Raw genomic sequence first — 24104 nt, 5'->3', positions numbered from 1 at the left:
CTAGTGGAGGGAAACCCAAAGATATGCTCATTTCCTGCTAGAATTCCATGATGGAGGCAAAACCATTAGCTACAGAAGCCATCTTGGATGACTTGAGGTGCAAACAACATAGGTCCTCTTAAAAGGTCAGCCTCTTATTATTAAAAAGAAAATTAGTCACAAGGCGCTAGGGGCAGGGGTTTTCTGAATATTGACTAACAATATACAACATTTTTGTCACTATGAGATAAGTCTTACAATATAAAGTATCTTCTGCTCTTTGTACTGCAACATTTGACATTAGAATTGTCATTTAGCTGCAATACAGGTAACCCCTCGGTTCTTGGGGTAACCATAAAACTCTCCTTTCTCACGATGGTAAAACACACTGCCTGTTCCTGGTCTGTAACATAAGCTGACTCTGCCCAGTGATTGAGTCATGTCTGCAGTCACGAGCACAGACCTGCATTGTGTCCGATTACACAATGAACACAACTAAAGAACACGACCCATCTAAAGAACACAACTATACACATTCCATTCATGTTTTCAGGTACAAACAATGCAAACAATCACTGTGTCTCAGATGCATAACATTGATCCAGTTGCCCCATTGTAAATGCATTTGCAAGTCTGTGCAGCATAAGTCGTCAACAGAGCTAAAATCTGTGCTGCAGGTAATTACAATAACCAATTACTGATATCATTTTGCCAAAGTGTCATTGCTTTAACCTGTTTAAGGATAAATCTAGAGTAATGCTCCCTTTTTCCTGGTCACTGAAACTGCAGGTTGTCGCTTCACTTACTCATTAAGGGCAATCTGTTTTGCAAAATGGTTGCAGACTATTGCTCATGCATTCATTAACTCATTTGTGGCTATGCAAGAGGCATCTATAAGACCGTCCCAGAGCAATGAGTACCCTTCCGACTGTTCTCTCCTCTGCATGGTTTGAGTTGTGATGGTCGGGGCTCAGTGATCCTCTGACTTCATGTCCATGAGAGCTCAGTATAGCTGGTCATGCACTAATTGTCTGCATTTCTTCAGATTTTTCACTTCCCCCCCTGACTGCTCGATCAGGCCATGTTTACGAGCAGAACCATCCCTACAGCCAGCTAGTTTACCCTTGGCATATTTACCTTAAACCCATGCTGAGAATTGACTCTCTAATATTTCAATCTATAAGCTCTTTAATCTTTAATAGGTTGCTCCATCAGAACATAAATTATGGATGCAGCTGGAGTAAATATTCTGTTGTTCTGCTCTTAAATTAAAAGATAGGGTTAACAACACAAGGCACGCTGGCTCTGGCTGCCTGTCATCTTGTAGTTGTGCCCTAAAAAGAAGATATATTGTCCTCAAATGGAAAACACTGATAACCCCAGAAGTCATTTTTCATCTAGAGAGGTTTGCAGAACATTCCATATCTGACCTATCACTAATTTAGGTCTTATAAGATCAGCAGCGCCGCAGATGTACATGTGCTGTAACATTGTCAAAATATTGGTTCTTTTTTGCTGTACTTTGCTTTTAACACTATGGGGAGGACTCATTTATTTGTGTGCTTCTATGCAGAGTAGTGGCTGCTTTTGGCAAGATATCTACATGAAAATCTTTAATGTCCACAGACAACAAATGCATATCCCAAAAAATGTTTTGGGTGTTATAGTTCTTTGTTGTCACTGCAATTCTAAAGTATCTCAGGGAAACCAGTCTTAATTTGGGGCCTTATTAAGATTTGATGCGTGTCAGTGAGCACAGGTAGAAAGACACAAATTGGACGCCAAACATTTTTATGACAAAAACAAACGCACAGCTCTTCTATGATCAGAGCAGGCATAGATACAGAGGTAATTATCCACCAATTATAGTGTTTTGACAGGCAGTCTCTCCTAGGAACTGCTCACTCGATTCATGATTCAGTCAATAGAGCTGGGACCGTAAGCTGAAACATACATTGCCTGTAGGTTTTGAGGTGCCCTTCTCTAATGCTGTGTGTAGGATTTGTAATGGTTCTAAATGATGCTGCTGTAAGAGGGTACTAAGCTCAGCAACATGTGGCTTATTGCTCTTCTACACCTCACCCCTCCACCACCCTGTCAGAACAGCAATGGAAGAAAGGTGGTGGAAAGACCACCAGAGTAGAGACAGGGACCTAGAAAGTGTTCTCCTTCTGGGCTGTCCTCCTGTAGATACATCCAATAAATGTCTATTACAAAAATAGTTGCTGGAGCTACAAATGATTCTACATGATACCGTTTTGTGACCATAAACAACATTTAAGGGTACTAGCATCAAATGACAGAACAAACATACTGCCCTAATGATAATCTAACATTTTGTGTGCTAATATATATATATATATATATATATATATATATATATATATATATATATATATGTATTATTAAAAAACTCAACAGTCACAGAACTGTGTTAAATAAGCAATATGTAGCTCCTTTATTTATGCATGTATAGCATGAGGTATCTATCGTATTGTCCTGCATGATTATCCCACCTCATTAAATCTATTGTTAAGTTGCGAGTAATTTTTGATGGGGTGAGAAGCAGGGGAAGGCTGCCCCAAATTTTTTAAACTAATCCAGTCTGAATTTGACCGGCCCATTCGCAAAGGCAGTAGGGTCATGTAACATAAACCCACAGTAAAAATGTGTGGCCACACGCACCATGTGCAAGCAGCTATAAGGTAGAGCCCCAGGAAAGGTGAGGGTGCGAGGTGTGATGGAGCGAGGTGTGACACAGTATGGTGTGAGTCTGTGTGTTAGAGTGAGTTATATGTATGTGAGTGTGAGAGAATCAATGTGTGATAGTGTGTGTGCTAGTGCATATGTTGAGGCATGTTTCAAGTTATGGATATTTCAATAAGTGTCTGAAAAATAGTATGACTCTTAATAGTGACAGCAAAGATCTCATATACGAAAATACATCCAAGAAAGGTGATCATCAAAGTCACTGTATTGGTACATGTAATAGATGTTGGCAAATTGTGAAAACCATTTCGGGCTGGTATGGCCCCTCTTGAGATCTGATTTTGAAAAATATAATTTTGGTGTCAGCAAGCATAATGGCTTCTAGAGCAAAACTGTACATGACGTGTTATGTTAGTTGAAATCTAACTATGATATGACATAAGCCATAATCTGTAATAGCTGTAGTTGCTAAGTGTTGCAGATTACTAGTATTGGTAGATACGCGAATATAACAATATAACAATTGCAGTGGTCTCCTATCCATGGCACCTAACAAAGCCAATTTAGTCAAACACACGTAGGTCATTGAGTTCTAATGTTTGGTTACCATAGTCCTGCTGAGATAGAATCACCCTCAGTGTACTGAGGCATTGATTATGGCCAGGTAGATGAGGTTTGAATTTAGTGGTAAGACTAGAAATCTCACTAGTTCTGTTGTTATGTTACCAATACAATTACTATGGTCTAATTCTAGAACACTGTGTCTTAATGTTTAGTTGTATAATTTAGGTTTACATCTCCTTTTCATTAATAGTGTATTTGGGGCTTAAGCCCCATTTAAGATGTTTCATCCCTATACACATTATTTAATTGTTTATGGCTATTTCATCTCCCCGCGCAGAATCCCTTTTTCAAGTCTGATAGGATCTCCAGTTGCTTTAGCGCAATTATTCTTAAACATTAAATTCCAAACAAACTCCAGGGAATCACTAATCAGCTGTCTATCTCTGTGCCTATTGCTAACCTAAGCCGCAAGGACAGCTACATTAACTCTGGACTTCCCAATGCCGCATCCATGTCTGCTCTAATCTTATGCTATCTGTGATTCATTGGGGTGAGATTAAATCCTATAGTATTAGATAGTGAAAGAAAATACTGCGAGTCAAGGGAGACATTTTGATACATAAACTCCACAGAAAAACATGGAAAGAGGTGAAAAACTCATCAATCTATCAAAACCATTTATGTGTCTCCAGTTTCTCCATCATCCAGTACAATGGTAATCAAGCACTGCGTATTTATAAGACATTGTGGACAGAGATTTATTTTTTAATGTCATTTACAGGTTGGGGTTCATTGACAGCTCCGTGGGTCTGTCACCACAAATATATTTGATATGAAACAGTTGAACATTAAAAACTTTGAAATGTGTTATTAAATACCTGTTTTTAAGATACTTACGATTCAAGATTTGCACTTTTGTATGCTCAAAATGAACAGTGGCCACAGTAGCTATTGAAAGAAGAATTGGAACATTTAAGTACTCCAATTTGGCAGGGTGATTGTATGATAGGGGTATCTGATATTAAATTACATAACATTTTCCCTGAATAATCATTACCTACACTAAACGTATTCCTTTGAAATAAAGCTGGGGAAAAAAATCGTAAAATGACTGGTAAAACAATGGTAGGGAAACCTTGTTTTCATGGATACATTTCTGTTGACATATACATGACATGACTGCTGATGACATGAAGACACACTCGTCAATGGTCCCACTGGAGTGATCATGGAAGAACATGAAAAAGACAGCTTTTTACGATGACTTCTGGGGGAGAGTGTTTTTAACTTTTGCCCAGCCATAGCTATGTCCATATATATAAAGGTATCCAACCTTTTTATAGAAAACTGTGCACTCAATCCCCATAATCACCACCTGCCACTGAATTCTACTACTGGGTTAGTTGGCCCTGTTTCAAGTGGTGTACACATAAATTGCATTCCTGGTACATAAATAAACTTAGACATAGAGCAAAACTCATAGACGTATTTACTTCTGGCACTACCTTAGGCCTGAGCCAGTTGCCCCCTTTGCTTTCTCCATCATCCAACAGAGTGCTGGGAAGTGATGTCATATCCAGGGACATTGCAGCTTAAAGGTGTGCAGTATATGCAGTGTATGGAGGCCTGCACTGGTTTGGCACAGTCCTCCATAGTGTAAATGGGCTGTTTGGGGAGATCTCCCCAGTAACCAGCCCACTAAGCAGCAGCACACAAGGGGAACTGATCCCCCCTGGAGCTGTCACGCTAGGCCCTGATTGTGATTCCTAGCTGGTTGGTTCATGAACTTGGCTATGGTTTTACTTCATCCTCAACCCTCTGATTTGATTCTAGTTGTTACTGTTCTTGTGAGTTTGGCTTGGGTTTTGCATATGAGTATTCCGACCAACAACACTAATGCTTTCACCAAGACCACCCTATAGCCCCAATAGAAACCCCTATTGTCTGACTCCATTGTGTACCTTGAGGATGAACCACAAAAGACCAGAAAAAAGTGGCTATTGTAGGTGAAACCCTGCCAGTGACTACAGATGTGGTTACTTGTGGGTCCGTCTTGAGGCTAATCATTATATGCAATACACACACATAGCTCTTACAAATATATCTGTCTCCAGGAAAAGGAGGTCCATAGGTTCCATTTATAAAAATGAATTAAGCTTATTATCTCTTTAGAGCTGGCTATTTAAAAAAAAACAAAAACAAAGTAAATTAAACTAATCAAGAAGCAACGATTTGTATATTAAGAAAAAACATACGTGTGTGTAAGCGATCATTTTGGGTAGGCTTTCATCCATGCAATTTCAAGGTATTATGCAAATTATACAATAACAATATAAGATGAATAGAATCTGTCTTTATTTTTCTGTTTAATACATTAAACAATAGGCCTTTGGCACTTATAATTCAGAATGTGCTTTAGTGTTATTATGTTATAAACTTGAAGAATGCAATCACTGAAAGGGATTACAATATATTTAATGTTGCCTCTACAGGAGGGGGAGAAGTATGTGTCCTGTTTAACTCTGCTTTAAATATATATATATATATATATATATATATATATATATATATATATATCATACTCTTTGTCTTAAAGGCTCAACCCTCCATAGTGTAAATGGGCCTACTGCTGAGATCAGAGATGTTCCTTTGTAGCTGCCCCATTGAGCAGTGGCACAGCTGGGGGTAGATTATCCAAGAGGGTGATCTGTGGGGGGGGCTGTTGTGCCAGTGGAGTGGTACAGGGTTTTGTAGCAGGGGCACTGCTCCCTAGGTCTAGTTGGTCTATGCCAGAATATGTTGCTGCTTATTATATTAACCTCTACCAAATATGCTGGTGGTTAGTTCCACCTATCTTTCAACCCCCCTCATATATGGCATGGGCAAAGAGTATTAAGGGCTCAGTAAACATAGGTCATTACAATGGGATTCTTTTCTTTGTGGATATCCAATAACCTGACACCCATAATTAGATTCAGACAGACAATAAAACCATACTTTATGTGCATACCATGGGGAATTGTATCTCAGCTTACCATTGATAGATTTAGGCAATTTACTGAATTTCTCACTTTTGCTTCTAGAGTTAAAAAAAAACAAAGATGATATCAATGTGGAAAAAGCAATTGACACACAAACCATATATTTTTTTTGTCTGGTGTGAGTGATAAATTATAACTATAAAGGACTGCCATCGTAGTACACTTTTTAACAAAGAATGCCATGTTTTTCTGCTTTGTCAATTAGAAAAGAAAACACAACACCCAGGCTTAGCTCTTCCGCCAGTCCTATGAGAAATGAAGTTCCACTACTGCTATAATGATCCCTCATACAGACACTGCTTTTGCTAGTATATTCCAGCCTGATTCACGGCATATGCCGCTGAGTTATAATCAGTAAGACATACAGCACATCCATCTCTTGGGTGCTTATTTTCGAAACTCGGCTTGTGCGATTCACCTTCACCCTGCTATACAGCACCTCCTACTGTTCTCATACATATCATACGTCCAAGCGGATATCTGCCAGACAGACTTAACAATTCAACACGGCACTATAGTGCCATTCTTGGCTTTTCACGCATAGCTCTTCCAATTAACTTATCTCATCCTAGACATCACCCAACTATTCCTCTGGTTGCATTGATCTCGGGGAATTAGACAATGCAGTTCATTTCCACTTTTATATCACCCACTGCTATCTCAATAATCTCCACTATGCACATCTCTACTAATATACCTCTAACACAGAGTTTGGACAGCGGGAAACGAACCCACATGCAGTGTCCTTGCCATTGTAGCTGAGTCCGATAATGCAACCAAAGCGAATGTGTAACTACGATGTGCGTATTTTAAGTACAAGTAGAACCTTATGAGCAATTTCTTCACGACCAGCTGTGTCGGACAACAGGAGGCTAATAGGGGGTACTGGTGAGACAACTATTGATTAACTAAATTAGGATAAATTGCAAGCTCTTTAAAGAGAGGCTATTGTTAAAATAACAAAGACATCCCCTTTTAAAATTGCATTTTGTGAAACTGAAAAATGTCAGCCCTACCAGTGAAGATTAGATTTGAAATTGTGCTAATTTTTATATTTGTGCAGGGATTTTTTTCTCTCCAATGCGCTTAGTATCTTAGTATCATTTTTTTTGTTCTCCTGAAATGCACAACAGAGTTCAAACATTTTACATTCTGTCAAGTTAATGTTACATTGGATTTTTTTTGAATGTTTCACAATGCTGTGAGTGTTTTGAGTCATAAATGCCAATTTCTTTTAAGATCATTTCCGTCTCTTCTGTTAAGTTCTTATTAAGTAGGAGACAAAATATAATGTGTATGACTTTGCATCTGAGAGACAGACAGGCCCTACAATTCCTGGCCATAAATATATGGCTCAGAGTATAGAAAACAGGGGGTTACATGTAAAAAGTGATTTTGGTGCAATGGCCATATCATCGTAGCAACCAATGGAAAAGCCCAATTAACCGGTACATTGAACTGGTTGCTATGGTGATACAGTCACCTTTTACAACTAACCAAGGGAAGTCTAACAATTGGATCAATTGCCCTTTAGAATACTCAGGCTTTTTAGGACCCTAAAAGCAATTTGATTGGCGAAGGTTTTTTTTAAATTATTTTATTGCCTTTTTCATAATCATTAGGGTGCTCAGAGTTTACAACATGACTGCATTCTTAATGTGCTCCCATGTGGGGGTTTTTTTTACGCAGTCCCTTTTTGGTGAATGTATATTGGCTACTTCTCATTCCTTTTATCTGCCTGTATCTTTGGGCTCCAATATTGGACCACCACCTTGCTAGGTTTGTCCCATCTGAGCTGATTTTTACCAGCTCTCCTCTCTATATAACCACCAATGTCAGTAGTAATGTGTTAGGTCCTTAAAAAAACTGAAATTACTTATATAATTAAAATGGATTTGTATAAATACCGGTATGTTTGTAATGGGTATCACCAAAACAGTGGGGAATGCAACGAAAGTCATTTGGCTTTTTATAGGTCACATTGTAAGCGATGTGCAGTGTTAAATGTCTCTATGAATTTAGATTTCCATTAACGTCTTTTTGTCTGAAAGCTGCCATCTGTACGGTAGTCCTAAGGTCTTTGATGCAATTGCTGTCTCTACTGATGTATCCCAGTGGTGCTTTTACCTGTATACAACTGTAGTTACTAAGCCCATAATGTATATGTGCCTAATCCAGAACACAATCAGGATGCCTTTTGCTGACAAAGTGACTACTTTATATTACATGACAACATTATTATCAGTTTATATTTGTATATTTTAAATAACTGCATCTGGGATGCTGATTTTTATCCCTAGAATCTGATGGCAACATTCTTAATAAACCTTGAAACTACGTAGTTGCCAAAGGTGATATTTTTGTTGGGATCGCACTGACAACTGTTCTTGTGTCATGCTAGATCCTAAACACTCACCGTCCTGTTTTCCCAGGCTGTCATTAAGTGGCATAACATTAACTGCACATGTAGAGTGCCCATCTAGAAGTGCAAATTAAGAGCCCTATGTGAAATTGGTGATATTAGGGATTGAACCACGTGTGAAACCAATCAGTGGATTTTAACCCCGGGCTGTGGCATGCCTGGAACCTGGTATGTATAAGGTATAAGCATTTTTTATTTATATATACATAAAGTAATATATATATATATATATATATATATATACAAGCACACTTTTTTCATCGGGGTAGTAGAAGCATTATTAAACACTCATCTACTGTGAGGCTGCAAGGCAGGATTAAAGGGTAGAGACCGGTATGCAGGAACGTACCCCAGGAATCAGCAGATAAGGCAAGTGAGAATAAGCCGAAGTCAGGAAACGAAGCCGAGGTCAGGGAAACTAGCAAGCTGCGAGGTCAAAATCCGAAGCCAGGGTCAGGAACCAAAAAATCAGGAACGCCGTTTAGTAGCCAAGGGTCGGGATATAGAGAGCAGCAGAGTAGAGGACAAGCCGGGTTTGGTACACAGGAAATCAATAGGAAAAAATCACCAAAGGGCACTAGAGCTCGAATAGAAAAACAATCACTGAGCACTGAGCTAATCTCAGTGCTCAGCTTTTAAACTTGCCGCCAGGGGGAAGCCTCGCCCCCAGCCGTGACGTCATCGGTGCGCGTACCCCGGCGTCTCCACTCGGGGGCGCATAAAGTTAGTTGAGGGCGCGCGCGCGCGCCTAGCGGCGGACATGCTGACGGAGGTGGAGGGAGCTGGAGACGCGCCGCGGGATCCGGTACCCGCGGGCATCGGGTACTCAGGTGAGTCACTTCGTCGGACCCGGGGTTGCGGACCCTGACAGATCCCCCTTCCGACGAGAGGTCTCCGGGCTCTCTCAGGGCCTGGACGATCAGGATGTTGATTGTGAAAAGACGTAAGAAGCTCTGGGGCATGTACGATGTCAGCAGGCTCCCAAGAATCTTCGTCCGGGGCATAACCCTTCCAGCGGATAAGGTATTGTAATCGTCTATGATAGTACCTTGAGTCTAGTATCTCTTCGACCTCGTATTCAGGGATATTATCAACTAGAACCGGAGGAGGTGGGTTAGGAAGACGTCCTGGGAACGGATTATCCCTCCATGGTTTGAGCAATGAGACATGGAACACGGGATGGATGGACATGGAGTTGGGCAACTTCAATTCTACTGCTGTGGGGGAAATGAAACGGCTGATAACAAAAGGTCCAATGTACTTGGGACCCAGTTTCCTAGTAGGACATGATAGTTTGAGGTGCCTAGTAGAGAGCCAAACCTTGTCACCAGTTTGATAGTGTGGCGTATTGCTGCGATGGCGATCCGCAAAATTCTTGTAATGACGTTGAGCCGTCACTAGGGTCTCGTGAAGAAGGGAAAAAGTTTTGGTCAGTCTAGTAGTGTGTTCTGAGACCGAGGGGACCACACTGGGTATAGGAGATCCAGGTAGCATTGTGGGATGATATCCATAATTGGCAAGAAATGGGGACATATTGATGGAGCGATGAATATGATTGTTATATGCGAACTCTGCTAATGGCAAGAAAAGAGACCAATCGTCCTGTAAGTAGGTCTGTAGGAGGAGGCCAGCGGAGAATAGCATCGACTTTCTTCTTGTCCATCTGGATGCTGGTAGGAGTGAGAACATAACCCAGAAAATCAATGACTTGCACTTCAAACGTACATTTCTCTGGTTTAGCAAAAAGTCCATTTCTTCTGAGTCTAGAAAGCACTTGACTGACATGTTCCCTGTGTGTCTCTATGTTTGGGGAAAACACCAGGATGTCATCTAAGTAGACTATGACGTATTGGTCCAGGATATCGCGAAAAACGTCATTGACGAAGTGTTGGAAGGTGGCAGGTGCGTTGCATAATCCAAAAGGCATGACAAGATACTCAAAATGGCCATAACGGCACCTGAAAGCAGTTTTCCATTCATCATCCTTGCGTACCCTCACCAAGTTATAAGCTCCCCGTAAATCTATTTTGGTGAATATCTTAGCTCCACGAACATGTTCCAATAGTCCAGGAATGAGGGGAAGAGGGTATCTGTTTTTTACCGTAATATTGTTTAATTCTCGGTAATCGACGCAAGGCCGGAGTCCGCCGTCTTTTTTATGCACGAAAAAGATTCCTGCCCCTGCTGGGGAGGTAGAAGGTCTAATAAACCCTTTAGCGAGATTTTCATCAATATAGTCTTTTAATACGGTAAGTTCAGGTTCGGATAGTGGGTATATGCGACCAAACGGAATGGCAGATCCTGGGTATAGTTCGATTGGACAATCATAAGATCGATGAGGAGGAAGTTTATCTGCCCCCTTTTTCTCAAAAACATCTTTGAAGTGTGTGTAAGGAGGAGGTAGGTCTTGGGATGGTTGGGACAGGAGAGAGACGCAGGCCGACGTTTTCTTGAGACAACCTTGGGTACAGTGGTTGGATGCAAAACGGAAAGTACCGGTCTCCCAATTAATAGAGGGATTATGAGTTCTCAACCATGGGAGGCCCAGGATCACCGGAGAGATGGGAGAGTTCATGATGTCAAATCGAATGTTCTCTGAATGACCCTCCCCGATCTTAAGTAGTAGTGTAGTGGTCTCTCGAATGATGGGTCCAGTTTTCAGAGGGCTGCCATCCACCAGTTGAATAGTCATAGGGGTCTTCTTACGGTGAGTGGGGATGGAGAGTGAGCGTGCCAAATCAAAGTCCAGAAAGTTGCCACTGGCTCCGGAATCCACCATGGCAGAGAGGTTGACGGAACCGCTACTCCACTGCAAGGATACGGGGAGAGAAAGGTGAGCTGCAAAACGAGACATCTGTCCAGTAGATATTTGATGACGATGGATAATCTCCTTACCCTTACGGAATCGGGCGCGTGTTCTGCAGTCTTGGTAGGAATGGCCGGCTCTGCCGCAATATAAGCAGAGTCCCAACGATCTTCGGCGTTCCCTTTCGGCAGGAGACAGTGGTCCATGGATAATACCTATTTGCATAGGTTCCTCGTCTGGGAGTGAGGCATTGGGGACAGGAGGAGAGGCAGGCGACCAGGTAGAGGAAGAAGATTGACGCTCGAGTCTTCTCTCACGGAGCCGACGGTCGATCTGGGTGGATAACGTGATAAAGTCCTCCAGGCCAGAAGGGATGGAAGTGCGAGCAAGTTCGTATTTAACCAATTCCGAGAGGCCCCAACGGAATTGATCGTGGAGAGCGGGCTCATTCCATAACGAGTCCAGAGCCAGGCGTCTGAAATCAGTGATGTACTCCTCGATGGGGCGCCTACCCTGCTTGAGGGTTCTCAGAGAGGTGGTAGCCGAGGAAGTTCTGAAAGGATCGTCATACATAGAGTCCATAGCCTGACGGAATGAGGCCCAAGAATCCAGTAGCGGACTGCTGCTGTGGAGGAGGTGATGAGCCCACTGTTGAGGTTCGTCCGAGAGGAGGGAAATAACGGTATGAACCCGGACATAGTCGGAGAGATAGGTTCTGGGCTTAAGATTAAACAATATTTGGCAGGAAGTGATGAAAGTTCGGTACTTCTTGCGGTCACCTGTGAATCGTTCCGGGAGGGGAACTTGAGGTTCTATGGCCGAGGCGCCTTCCATGTTGAGAGGTAGAGGGGCCACGGCTGGGTCTGCAGGAGCGGCATGGGGAACTTGAAGCTGTTGCACCTGCTGCCTAAGCTGGTTTTGACTTGCCTGGAGTTCTTGCAAAGACTGGTTCATAGAAGTCATTTGTTGACTTAAGGCAGTGAACATGTCAGGTCTTCCTGCGGGCTCCATAGGGCTCAGTGATTATGTGAGGCTGCAAGGCAGGATTAAAGGGTAGAGACCGGTATGCAGGAACGTACCCCAGGAATCAGCAGATAAGGCAAGTGAGAATAAGCCGAAGTCAGGAAACGAAGCCGAGGTCAGGGAAACTAGCAAGCTGCGAGGTCAAAATCCGAAGCCAGGGTCAGGAACCAAAAAATCAGGAACGCCGTTTAGTAGCCAAGGGTCGGGATATAGAGAGCAGCAGAGTAGAGGACAAGCCGGGTTTGGTACACAGGAAATCAATAGGAAAAAATCACCAAAGGGCACTAGAGCTCGAATAGAAAAACAATCACTGAGCACTGAGCTAATCTCAGTGCTCAGCTTTTAAACTTGCCGCCAGGGGGAAGCCTCGCCCCCAGCCGTGACGTCATCGGTGCGCGTACCCCGGCGTCTCCACTCGGGGGCGCATAAAGTTAGTTGAGGGCGCGCGCGCGCGCCTAGCGGCGGACATGCTGACGGAGGTGGAGGGAGCTGGAGACGCGCCGCGGGATCCGGTACCCGCGGGCATCGGGTACTCAGGTGAGTCACTTCGTCGGACCCGGGGTTGCGGACCCTGACATCTACAGACACCAGACAAGCCAGAAGGCTTGTTTTTCCCTCAGAAATCTCATGGTGCTGCCACAACCACAAGGGATTCTGGGTAGGAGCATGCAAATAAGTTTTTTTCACTTTTTTTCATCTTCCCATATCTTCCTTTTCCTTTCTTTTCTCTCCTGCTCTCTCACTCTCTTAATTCCCACTCTCTGTCTTCTCCATCTTCCCCTCTTTTTTCTCTCTCTATCTGCTTTTCTCCTATCTTACCCTTTTTTCTTCTTCTTCCCATTTTTCTTTCTCTCTGTCTTTATTTTTTTCCTTTTGCTATTTCACTTCTCTTTCTCCATCTCCCCTTTCCTTCTTTTCTCTCCAATAATTTTCTATTTCCCCGATCTCTTCTCCCTTACCCTCTTATTTCTCCTTTCTCTCACTTTTCTGTCCTCTCAATCTTTCTCTGTATTCTGTGATCATTTTTACCGGTGCACCACTACTCAATTGGTCAATTACAATGCCCACTTACAGTATAGAGGCACAACTTCCATTGCATGCTGTACCCAGCACTGTACATCTTTAAGAAGACCGAGGGAACATGATCTATACTGCTGCTTAGCAATATGATCAACAGCCACAGGGTGGACACATGGGGGTGCTGCCCTAGGTCAGGTGCAATTTCCTTTATAAATACATTGTTGGGTGATCCATTAGAAGTATTCAGAGTTTAAAAAAAATAAAAAAACAAAACAGAAAAGGGATGTGGGTGCTGTAAACATAGCTAGCCTTGGATGTCTAGGTGTGGCTGTGGAAAAATACACAGTAACTGTCTTATAAAAAGTGGCTGATGTGATGATCATCCTAGTTAGTAGTTGTTCTTCCAGGGCTTAGTTATGAAAATAATTTCTGTTTTATTCAGCAATTAGCTATATGAACCTACACAGGATAGTCAAGTATCTGATTGAAGAGAACACAAGGTCATGTGTTATTTATTGAAACACAATGGCAGATCTCCATTATTGTTGTATTGTAATAAGTAATACATAATAACATAAAATATGACTCTGTTTTCGAGTGCCAGAAAAAAAGCAACATGCATTCCCCACAGATTTCAAGGGTCTCAGTGTCAGTTCATTTTTGCTTCCAAAACAAAATTGATTTCAACTAAATGTTATAGCGTATTCTTCTGAAGCAATATGATACTTTTGAGAAAGCAAAATAATACAGTGTGTTGTCCCATATTTTCAGTTGAAATTAATCTTAAATGTCATCACCTGATGACATTACAACAAAATATTTTCCATATGGAGCAACTGTCATTTGGAATTCTGACACACCGACATTTCTCTCATTCTCTCCTTTTCTCTTTCTTGCTTAGACAATAAAGTTTAGATAGAATGTCGGAAATGAGCCTAATATCTTGAAAACCACACAAAAAGTGAACAAGAGAAAGTCAGAAAAAAAAGAAAAGAATGGCCATGCACCCAGTCAAAGCCTGGACATAGACAGACAGAAAGATATAGGCATAGAGAGTGGCAGAGAAGGCTCAAAACATTGATAAGCAAATTCAAATTATAGCATTGGAATACACTAATGGCCAGGGACAGCTATAATCTGAAATAAATGATGTCATCTGAAAGAGCAGTTTTACTTACGATTCACTTGTTATGCGAAAGCCACTTTCTGTTTTCCTGAAGTTAAATAACACATTTATATTTAAAGGTGCAATGTGACATATATTTTTCAGCGTAGCTATAATTTTATATCCTTTAAAAGATTGTTTATGTCTAATGGTTGAATGCACACATCCATTCACACTGTATTAATTATTTGGCTCTCACCTTAACATGACTGTCACAGTAATTTAATGTATTATCTACGCTTGTGTGTATACGCATGCAGGTTATTTCATTTTTTTCTTTTGTAATGGGAAAAAAGCATGTGGCTTAAAGGGTCCCAAGTTAAAATATTGTCACCATAACTATTATTTGGTCATATAGAAACCCATATGATGTTGGTGACCACTATTAACTAAGCTGGAACCTTTTTATTAAAGAATGAGACAAAGATAAATCATGTCAGAACTTTTTCCACCTTTAACGTGACCTATAACGTGAACAATTCAATTGCAAAAGAAGCTGAAATCTTTGAGGGGGGAAAAAACCTCACAATAACTTGGTTGCATAAGTGTGCACACCCTCTTATAACTGGGGCTGTGTTAAGAATTAACCAATCACATTCAAACTCATGTTAAATAGAAGTCATTACACACCTTTTCCCCCTCAAAGATTTCAGTTTGTTTTGCAATTGAATTGTTCACGTTACAGGTCACATTAAAGGTGGAAAAAGTTCTGATTTATATATATTTGTCTCATTCTTTAACATCACAAGAACCTGGCATTTTAACAGGGGTGTGTAGACTTTTTATATCCACTGTATGTATGCACTTCATAAGCTACACTAATTTTTTAGCGGCTGCTGTCTAGTTTTTACAATTTAAGATTTGATTTCAGGCAAGTCATTGAATCGCCAACCATGCAAACCAGTTAAAGTCAATTGAGGTTTAGATAGGTCATTGAAGCAAGCCCAGTGTCTCCAAGATACATGTATTGTTTCCAGTATGAAGGCCAACTAAATTGAATGAATATTAATGAGAGAATGAGGGTGTTTATAGAAGTGACATTTTGAAAAATGTACCTATAAAAGACTGATAATGCAGGGATGTCAGAATATATAGGCTTTCCTTTCTCCGAATGACATACAACACTATTTATCTTGTTTCTTTTTACACATTGTTTGGGGATACATATCATTATTGGGATAATTGTATGTTAATTAGACATCGAAATATTTTGGTTGTATAGTAAACTATAGAGGATGAGTTGCATAGTCCCTTCTTACCTGCATAGCCATGCCCCATACAGAATAATATCAGCAAGTTTAACCAAGCAATTCATTGTCTACCCCTCTGGAAATGTAAAACCCGTGATGCGTTTTATGACCAGCTGAAAGGGTCGCAATAGGACTTCTTACATTTTGTCTGCAATAGAACTTCTTTGTAAGAGGAGTCTTACTCTTATTAGCAAACTCACACACACACACTCACATACTTGCTCTCTGTCATCCATGACAACTATCAAGCTTAAGTCTCCACTCCAGTCTCAAGGTACATGATCAGATTCTCAAGACCATACTCTCTAGCTCAGAACCTTAAACATTCCTAAGGCATTTTAATTGACTGTACTTTAACAGCTGAGATTTGCCATTCCGTCATTATATGGAGTAGGTTTACTTGACCCTGTCACATGTCATAGCTACCAATAAGCATTTTTTTAAAATATCCTCTTAAATTGGGTTATCCGGGTCTGATTTGACATTTTCCCAGTGCCTTCTATTAAAGGAACCTCCCCACATTTTACAGAAAAATGGATAGAAAAGCTTATGTGCTGGACACAGTCAACAGTACAACTGTACTTACAAATAACACTTTGTTTCAAAGTGTAAGTAGAATAATGGAGGAAAGGAATGTACTGTTCAATGTTCTGCACATCCTACTTGCAAGGACATATTGCAGTCTTTTAAGCAAAAGTGTATTTACCTCCGTTAGTTTACTTCAGGATTTCCACAGGGTAGCACCCACAACTGCCCCTCCATGGTGGTATCCTTGAAGTGCAGCACTTCCGAAGTCTTCCATAGAGAAATGGGCCAGTTGGGGAGATCAGAGATGTCCCTTGTTATTGGCCCATCAAACAGTGACACATCAGGGGACTTAGTTGCCCAAGACCTCTAGCCATCGGCAGAATTTGTCACTGTTTTTTAACACTGTATTCAAGCATGGTTTTCAGGAATGTTAGTAAGTAAAACACTACTTCAGGGCTTTAGAATCATAATATGTAGCATTCCGCCAGACTACATGGGCCTGAAAATCTAGCCAATTGACCCCACGAGTTCCCCATGTATATACACATACATGGCTGAGGTCATTAATAATGTACAGAGCCATGCAGAGATGACTTGCTGTCCCTGTAAACTATGGCTTCCACTGTGGTTGCCTCATATTAGCTGATTGGTTGCACTGTAGGCAGGTAGTAAAGTGAGACTGGGGGGCTTTTCACCTATTTACACATGTGGTCCAGCAGCTCTTTGGTGTACCTGGGAACTCGTGGGGTCAATATATATATATCTATATACACACACACACACACACATTTTTTTATCCTAGCAGTCATGCTGTCCCAGTCTACCACAGAGACTATTTTGCATAGGAGAGAAACATATTATTAATTAAACATGTGGAACCTTCAAAGCAAGCAAGAAGTTTTGAGGCATAAGTTCAGCAGATCTAAGAACTAAGGTCTTTCCCGGAGATTTTACAGTCTAATCCATGCCGCACATTTGCCCCGGTGCTTATTCTACAGTTTATTTAATAGTTCTGTGGCAGCCCAGCTTACACTGCATTCCTTCATCTTCCTGCCTGTTAGTTTTCCATGTACTTTCCCTGTTTCTCCTCTACACCCCTCCCTTTCCTTCATTAGAGTTTTTCCTCCCCCTTCTCAGCCTGACGGAGAAAAACAGGCTCTGAGCTAAGGGAGCATCTTGCAACTTCCCCGCGTTGTAGAATGAAGGCCGTTGCCATGGAAACCCAGAAGGTGGGTGCATCAAAGCAGTGAGTGAGCTCCACAGCATGAGACAGCAGCAGGAGGAAGATTGCTGGAGGGGTCCTGGGACCCTCTAAAGGAGGGGCAGATACATCTTAAAAAAAAATTAACAAGACTGCAATAAAATATGCAGAACAGGACAAAATGCAAAACAACATGGAGGAAAGAACAAGGTGACTTGAAAGTCATCTATACTGGGATAAAGTAATATATAAATACAAAAGCTGAAAACTCTTCGGTTTAAGATGAAGGAATTGACTTCGTGAATACAGAGCCTCGTCTGTCACATGGTGTCTAGCATGATGCAGAAATCCAGTCACTCCTTCTTCTGTCAAAGTGTTTGAGGTCAATCCAACCGTTACCATGATAGTGATCATTGGACTTACGCCTGTCACCTAATACAACATAATTCAAGGCTTTATTCACAAAAAGACAGAGTACTGCTAAGACGTGAATGTTGAATTACCCTTCGACATTTATTAAAATGATCTTGAGCCAGCTTAGAGTTTACACTTGGTAGAGTACCTTCTAGAAACTTACTAAAATCAATGGACAAGTTCTCCAACAATTCTTCTAAATGTAGGAAGCCCCTTTAAACTATTCTTTTTACACAAAATATTAGATTTCCTAATACATGTGTACACACCTATTCCACAGATACATATCAGGAAACGTACTCTCTAATTTTACCCATAAAATGGATTTCATCATCTTGGGCATTGGACTAAAGTATTTGAGAAGCCAACTCAGATCATTTTGCAGAGGAAATTACCGAGCCCAGTGCTAACTCAGATTCCAACGAGTCCCTTTCAATTATGATGCCTTTTCGTATGACATCATACCATGGAGCTCAGCAGACAGTATGGCGACTGCAGAGGTAGAATGTTGAAGGAAGGTTGGGGCTCTATTAAAACACATTACTGCCAACATGCTCAACATTTGCACAAACAAAGCACAGATCTCCGCATTCACACACCCAAGACAGTTATCCTTACTGTATATAGATAAGCCAAAGCAAGTCAATGAAAAGTTCCTCCCCGGTGTGCGTACTACACAAATCACAGTTAAAGCTGGGCGTAAAAATATGTAATACTGTCAGAATATATACACTGAAAAAGGACTAGTGACTGAAACATTTGGATATCTTCTGGGTGCCCTCTCAGTGTCAGTCGTGGATCTTTATGTGGTATTGGGAATATGAATTGAATTCTGATTTGTATATTGTAATTTAAGGTTTTAGCCCGTGACAAGTTCTCGTTTAACATTTTTAAAGATCTATAGCATAAAAGCTATATTTTATTTTTAGTGACGTGTCTCAGTAGGATGCCCACTCACAATGCCTTCTTTTTAAGCCATATCTTTTGTAGTGATATGGAGGCACGCTGAACAGGCACCACCGAGTGTTCACCACTGACATAAATCCACATGATAATCTGCTAGCAGCATACACATATTAGCTTTTTTAATTAGTTTAACATTCATTTACAATTTGATGCTAGATCAGTATATTGCTACTTGTACTATCACATACATATTTATTTCAATTTTTACATCTTATCCTTTTATTGCAACACTTCTAGATCAAATTAAGCTCGTAGACTATGTGGGAAATTGGATACATTAAAAAAGAAAATGTTTCTCCAATAATTAATTCTGTATTATAAACCTTTCCTAAACACACTTCCACCATTTACCAGGCACATGTATTAGGATATGCGCATTACCCAATACAAACATCTAAGGGCAATAGCCATTACCATTAGTTACACAATTCATAATATTCATCTCCATAAGGGTAATCTAAGTACTTGAATTATGAATGCTAATGTGGTGATACAACCTGTCTTGATGAAAAAAAAACTTGATTGCCATTGTCAAAATAAATTGATTCACATATAATGGCTGAAAGTGATTATATATCAGAAGTAAAAAAAAAATACATAATAATAATAAAAAACATAATAATAATGAGCAATATGTACACAAAACAAAGCAAGAATTCAGCGCATACCCAACAAATACTATTCAAATAACCTATCTAAGGCATGAATATTGGGGATTCTGTAATACTATATGGCCATATACCGTATTGGCTCGAATATAGGCCGCACTTTTTCCCCCCACTTTAAGTCTTTAAAGTGGGGGTGCGGCCTATATTCGGGGTCTAGCACCCGACGCCCAGGACATGCAGTCCCGGGCGCCGGGCAGGCAGCGGGGTTAGGATACAGATCCCCCGCAGCGGTGCAGGGGACCCGTATCCTACTCTCCGATATGCTCAGACAGCCTCCCCTGCCAGCACTTTCCCTTTAAGATGTTTAAAGATCCCTTTAAACATCTATTGACACTTTACAATTACACATGTTTCACTACTCTTTAATGTAAATCTTTTGCTGTCTTCTAATTGACTAACCCTTTCACATAACATTTTTCAGAACTATATTTTACCTGACAAATGCACACCAAACACACTCATGAGACAAGGAGACCATATTTGCGTAAATCTTTGATATTGAGCATTTGATTTTTCTGCCAAGTGCTCATTTATGTAAATCTTATTAACTTGGTTTATGGCTACAAACTGCAACAATATTCACCACCCCACTGCAATGTTACATAAAAAGAGCTGCATACTAATGCGTTCTCTATACAGGTCAGACTTATATTCTGTTGCCGCACAAAAACACAGTAACATGTCAAATTATATTGATACGTCAATGCCAGGGGGGCTTGGTAGAATGCAAAAGACCTGATTTCCAACCCCTAACCATATATGCGCTATTAACTTGATGAGTGCCACAAACCATATGATATGTCCAGTAATATAGGTAGAACAACAAAGAGAAGGCAGACAATGCTCAGTATGTTTCAGTAGGGTATTATGTGTGTTGCCTGGATGTGCCTATGTATAGTGGCATGATAGCCCACAGGGTGGGGCAACATTTTCCACAAAGGGCCACTTGCAGAGGCAGGAACGCATATGGGTCACGTAAAACAACATTGTGTGACCCTGGGGTAAAAGTGAGGCTGGTGTGGAGGCCAATTATGTCTGAGCAGCCAGAAATAAAGCTGTGGGCGAGGTAAGGAGGTGAGGTTTGGGAGGGATGTTTGTATGTATGTTAGAGTGAGTGTGTTGGCATGATTGTTTATGTGTAGGTGTGTGTAAGAGGGATTGTGTTAGCATGAGTGTGTAAGTGTATGTTAATGTGAGCATGTGTAAGTATGTGTGTTAGTGTGTATGTGTGAGGATGAGAGTGTAAATTTGTGTAAGTGTGTAAATATGTGTACCAGTGTGTATGAGTTACTACGGGGCCAAGGGGCCGGTGGGGCAACTTGGCTTTACCTGCCCCACCCAGAAGGTGGCAGCCCTCCAGTATCTATGAATTACACACACTCCAAAGAGCATAATTAATTATAGGGAAATCTGTATCTGTGCCTCACACCAAATTCTGTTCCAACCATTTCCTCCAGGATGATTTGTGATTCATGAGAAAAGTTTTGAAAACCATTGGTCTATGATGTTTGCCCAGGTCTCTTCATTACAGTCCCATGATAGGCAAACACACATCTGTATAAAGCTTTGCTACAGCGAGTACACCAAATGTAGACTCTGTCACCCATACACAACCTAAAGTGGCACCAAAATACTGAACAATTATTGTTTTGGTAAGAAGATGTAGTGACCATAGACATTCACTATTATGTGTATCTATAGCTGTACTGCGTGTAGACACCATAAATAATGCATTCTAAATCTAAAAAACAAAATACAGAACTGTCTCTTACCTCATTAAAAAAGAGTCAAAATATTATATGTCTACATGCTATCTTCGATATAAAACATGTATGCAACCACTAGTACATTTACTTTACATTTAAATCCCAGGAATCAGGTAAGCCATGGTTTGCTATCTATGTATGAAGTTTTGTGCTGTCTCCTACTTATCTTTCTGTGTGGCTCCTAAATCCTACACTGATTTGTCGAGAAAGTCACTGCCTAACTTTTGGCGTACCATCTCTAATGTGCTGAAAATCACTTTTTAGCACATAAGTACAGTTCAATGCTGTATTTTAAAACCTAATTATTAAGCAGAAGCGTTTTTTTTAGAATAACCCGCTGAAATTATTAGTGTTTTTCTTACCAATTACTAATTTTGGAGAGATCTTTACAAGGACTTTCTTAACAGCTTAGTTATAATAGGACATATTTACTATAATTTCCAATAATGGATATTGAAAACCAGTGCCAATGTGCTTCTAATCACACCTTTACTTCTTGGTCAATTTGTGGATTTATTTTGATTTCTGGGACAAAATTGAGCACCTGCTCCTATACCCTAGCAACTTGACGACTTTTCTACCATGATTTAAATAAAAAGCTGATTAAACACAAATTATTTACCTAACAGACTAAAGACCAATTTAACTTCTGCTTTTTGGCAATGTTCCATTTAAAGGGGAATTGATACAGTCACAACTAAATAAATCTGTCTACGTATCTTGTAGTTTGGCAATCAGTGGTATTGTTTTGAAGATGTTTAGTTTAACGTTAGATAGGAACAGTAGGGCAGGACTGGTGATGACTAAAAGGCCCTGGCACTTTAAGGCCAGCAGCCGCCAGTTGACAGCACGTGCCTGTGCATATCCAGCTGGTGGCCACTGATCTTCTGCTGGAGTGGCAGTATGAATAAGAATGGTTATCTGCTGCAGTCTATTGGCCACTAGCTCACCAGATATTTGCATTTAAGGATGGTAATGTAATCTGAATATCCACCAATGGCTATACCTGTTTATTTTTTTTTTTTAAATAGTCCTACATAACGCATTTACATCTCTGTTTGCACTCAAGATATTGTTAAATGGAAGGTAAATGCTTCTGGAGGCAGAAACTCATTGAAAACTTCTCTTTGGGAGGTATTACACGATCCCAGTATTTTCATTGTGTTCACAGTGTAATCACTAGTTTCAAAAAATTACCCCTAAAGCGCAGTTTTTGATGGGATTTATGTCTTTGGAATCAGCTCTTTTAATGTTACAGACTCTTGACAGTTGCTAGCTAGATGTCCAAGTTGCACCACAGTGAATCCTTTAAAAACATTCTCTAACAACAACACTATTAATACATGTATATATATATATATAAATATATATCATAGCAAGTCCAATTCTTCATGTTTCTACGCCAACATTTTACAATGCACATCACAACACTTTCTTTACAGCAGTAATGTAGCGCTCCATTCTCTCGACATGTATTCCTCATCACAGAACAGCTATCGTGCAGACAGCCTTGGTCACAGTCTCAGAATACATTATATTCATATCAACAAAGAAGCTCTGGATTAACTCTTTGCAGGCTAAGTAATGTGCCATGGATGCTGTCCATACACAGTGAAGGTTTGTGTGTAGGTTTAGTATATTAGTATACAATTAATAATATTTAGTATACAACAGAGAACAGTCCCGATAATTTATATATTATATATATTTAAATTAGACTGTATTGGGACACCTGACCATTACACCCCTAATGACTTTTTGACATGGCATTCTAAATACATAGACATTAATATGTAGTTGGTCCCCCTTTTCAGCTATAATAGCTTCCACTCTTCTGGGAAGGTTTTCCACAAGATTTCGGAGTATTACTGTGGGATTTTTGGCCCATTCATCCGTGGTTATAAACCTAGTAATATTCATTGCCAAGGCTGAGTATAGTTGATGATGAAGCAATGTGGATATCAGACGAGTTTCTCATTTTAGATCAGCTATATGACTCATATGTAGACTGTATCACAGATATATATCAAAACCTTTTATAAGAAATGATTTTGTTTAATTAAAGGCTTTCTATACTTATTGTTCACATCAGTTATTTTGCCACCTGTCTCTTGAAGGAGGTTGAAAATCACTCCCAAGTCCTGTCAATGAAACAAATGGCCTTCACACATCGATGTGATGTAGATATGCAGCATATTGCATGATGTGATATCAATTTATAATCATTATTCCCACATGTAACCTTTGATGGGACCCTTACAGTGAAAGACAAAAGCCATGCTGTCTCTCTTATTACTTATTGTTCTACCCAGCGATTCTTTTATAAGAAGACTCAATGGGCCGATTCAACACAAGCAGAACACGTAGAAAGCTTGCAGACATAGCTCCACAATGTACCCTTTTTCTGAATAAATATGGCATCTAATTTTAATTCTTATGACTACTGTACAAAAATCGCATAAAATTTGTAAGCATGAGAAAGAAAAAAAAAAATAGAGAAGTGACATTTATTCAAGCATTTGCCGACAAGTAGGTTGACAGGATGGGGTGTTTGTGCAGACATGGTTAAAAATTAAAGTTAG

Source organism: Sceloporus occidentalis, unplaced genomic scaffold (genome assembly GCF_023333645.1).
Source record: "Sceloporus occidentalis isolate IW3139 unplaced genomic scaffold, rSceOcc1.0.p SCAF_51, whole genome shotgun sequence".
NCBI classification, from domain to species: domain Eukaryota; kingdom Metazoa; phylum Chordata; class Lepidosauria; order Squamata; family Phrynosomatidae; genus Sceloporus; species Sceloporus occidentalis.
Note: the sequence above shows the minus strand (reverse complement) of the source record.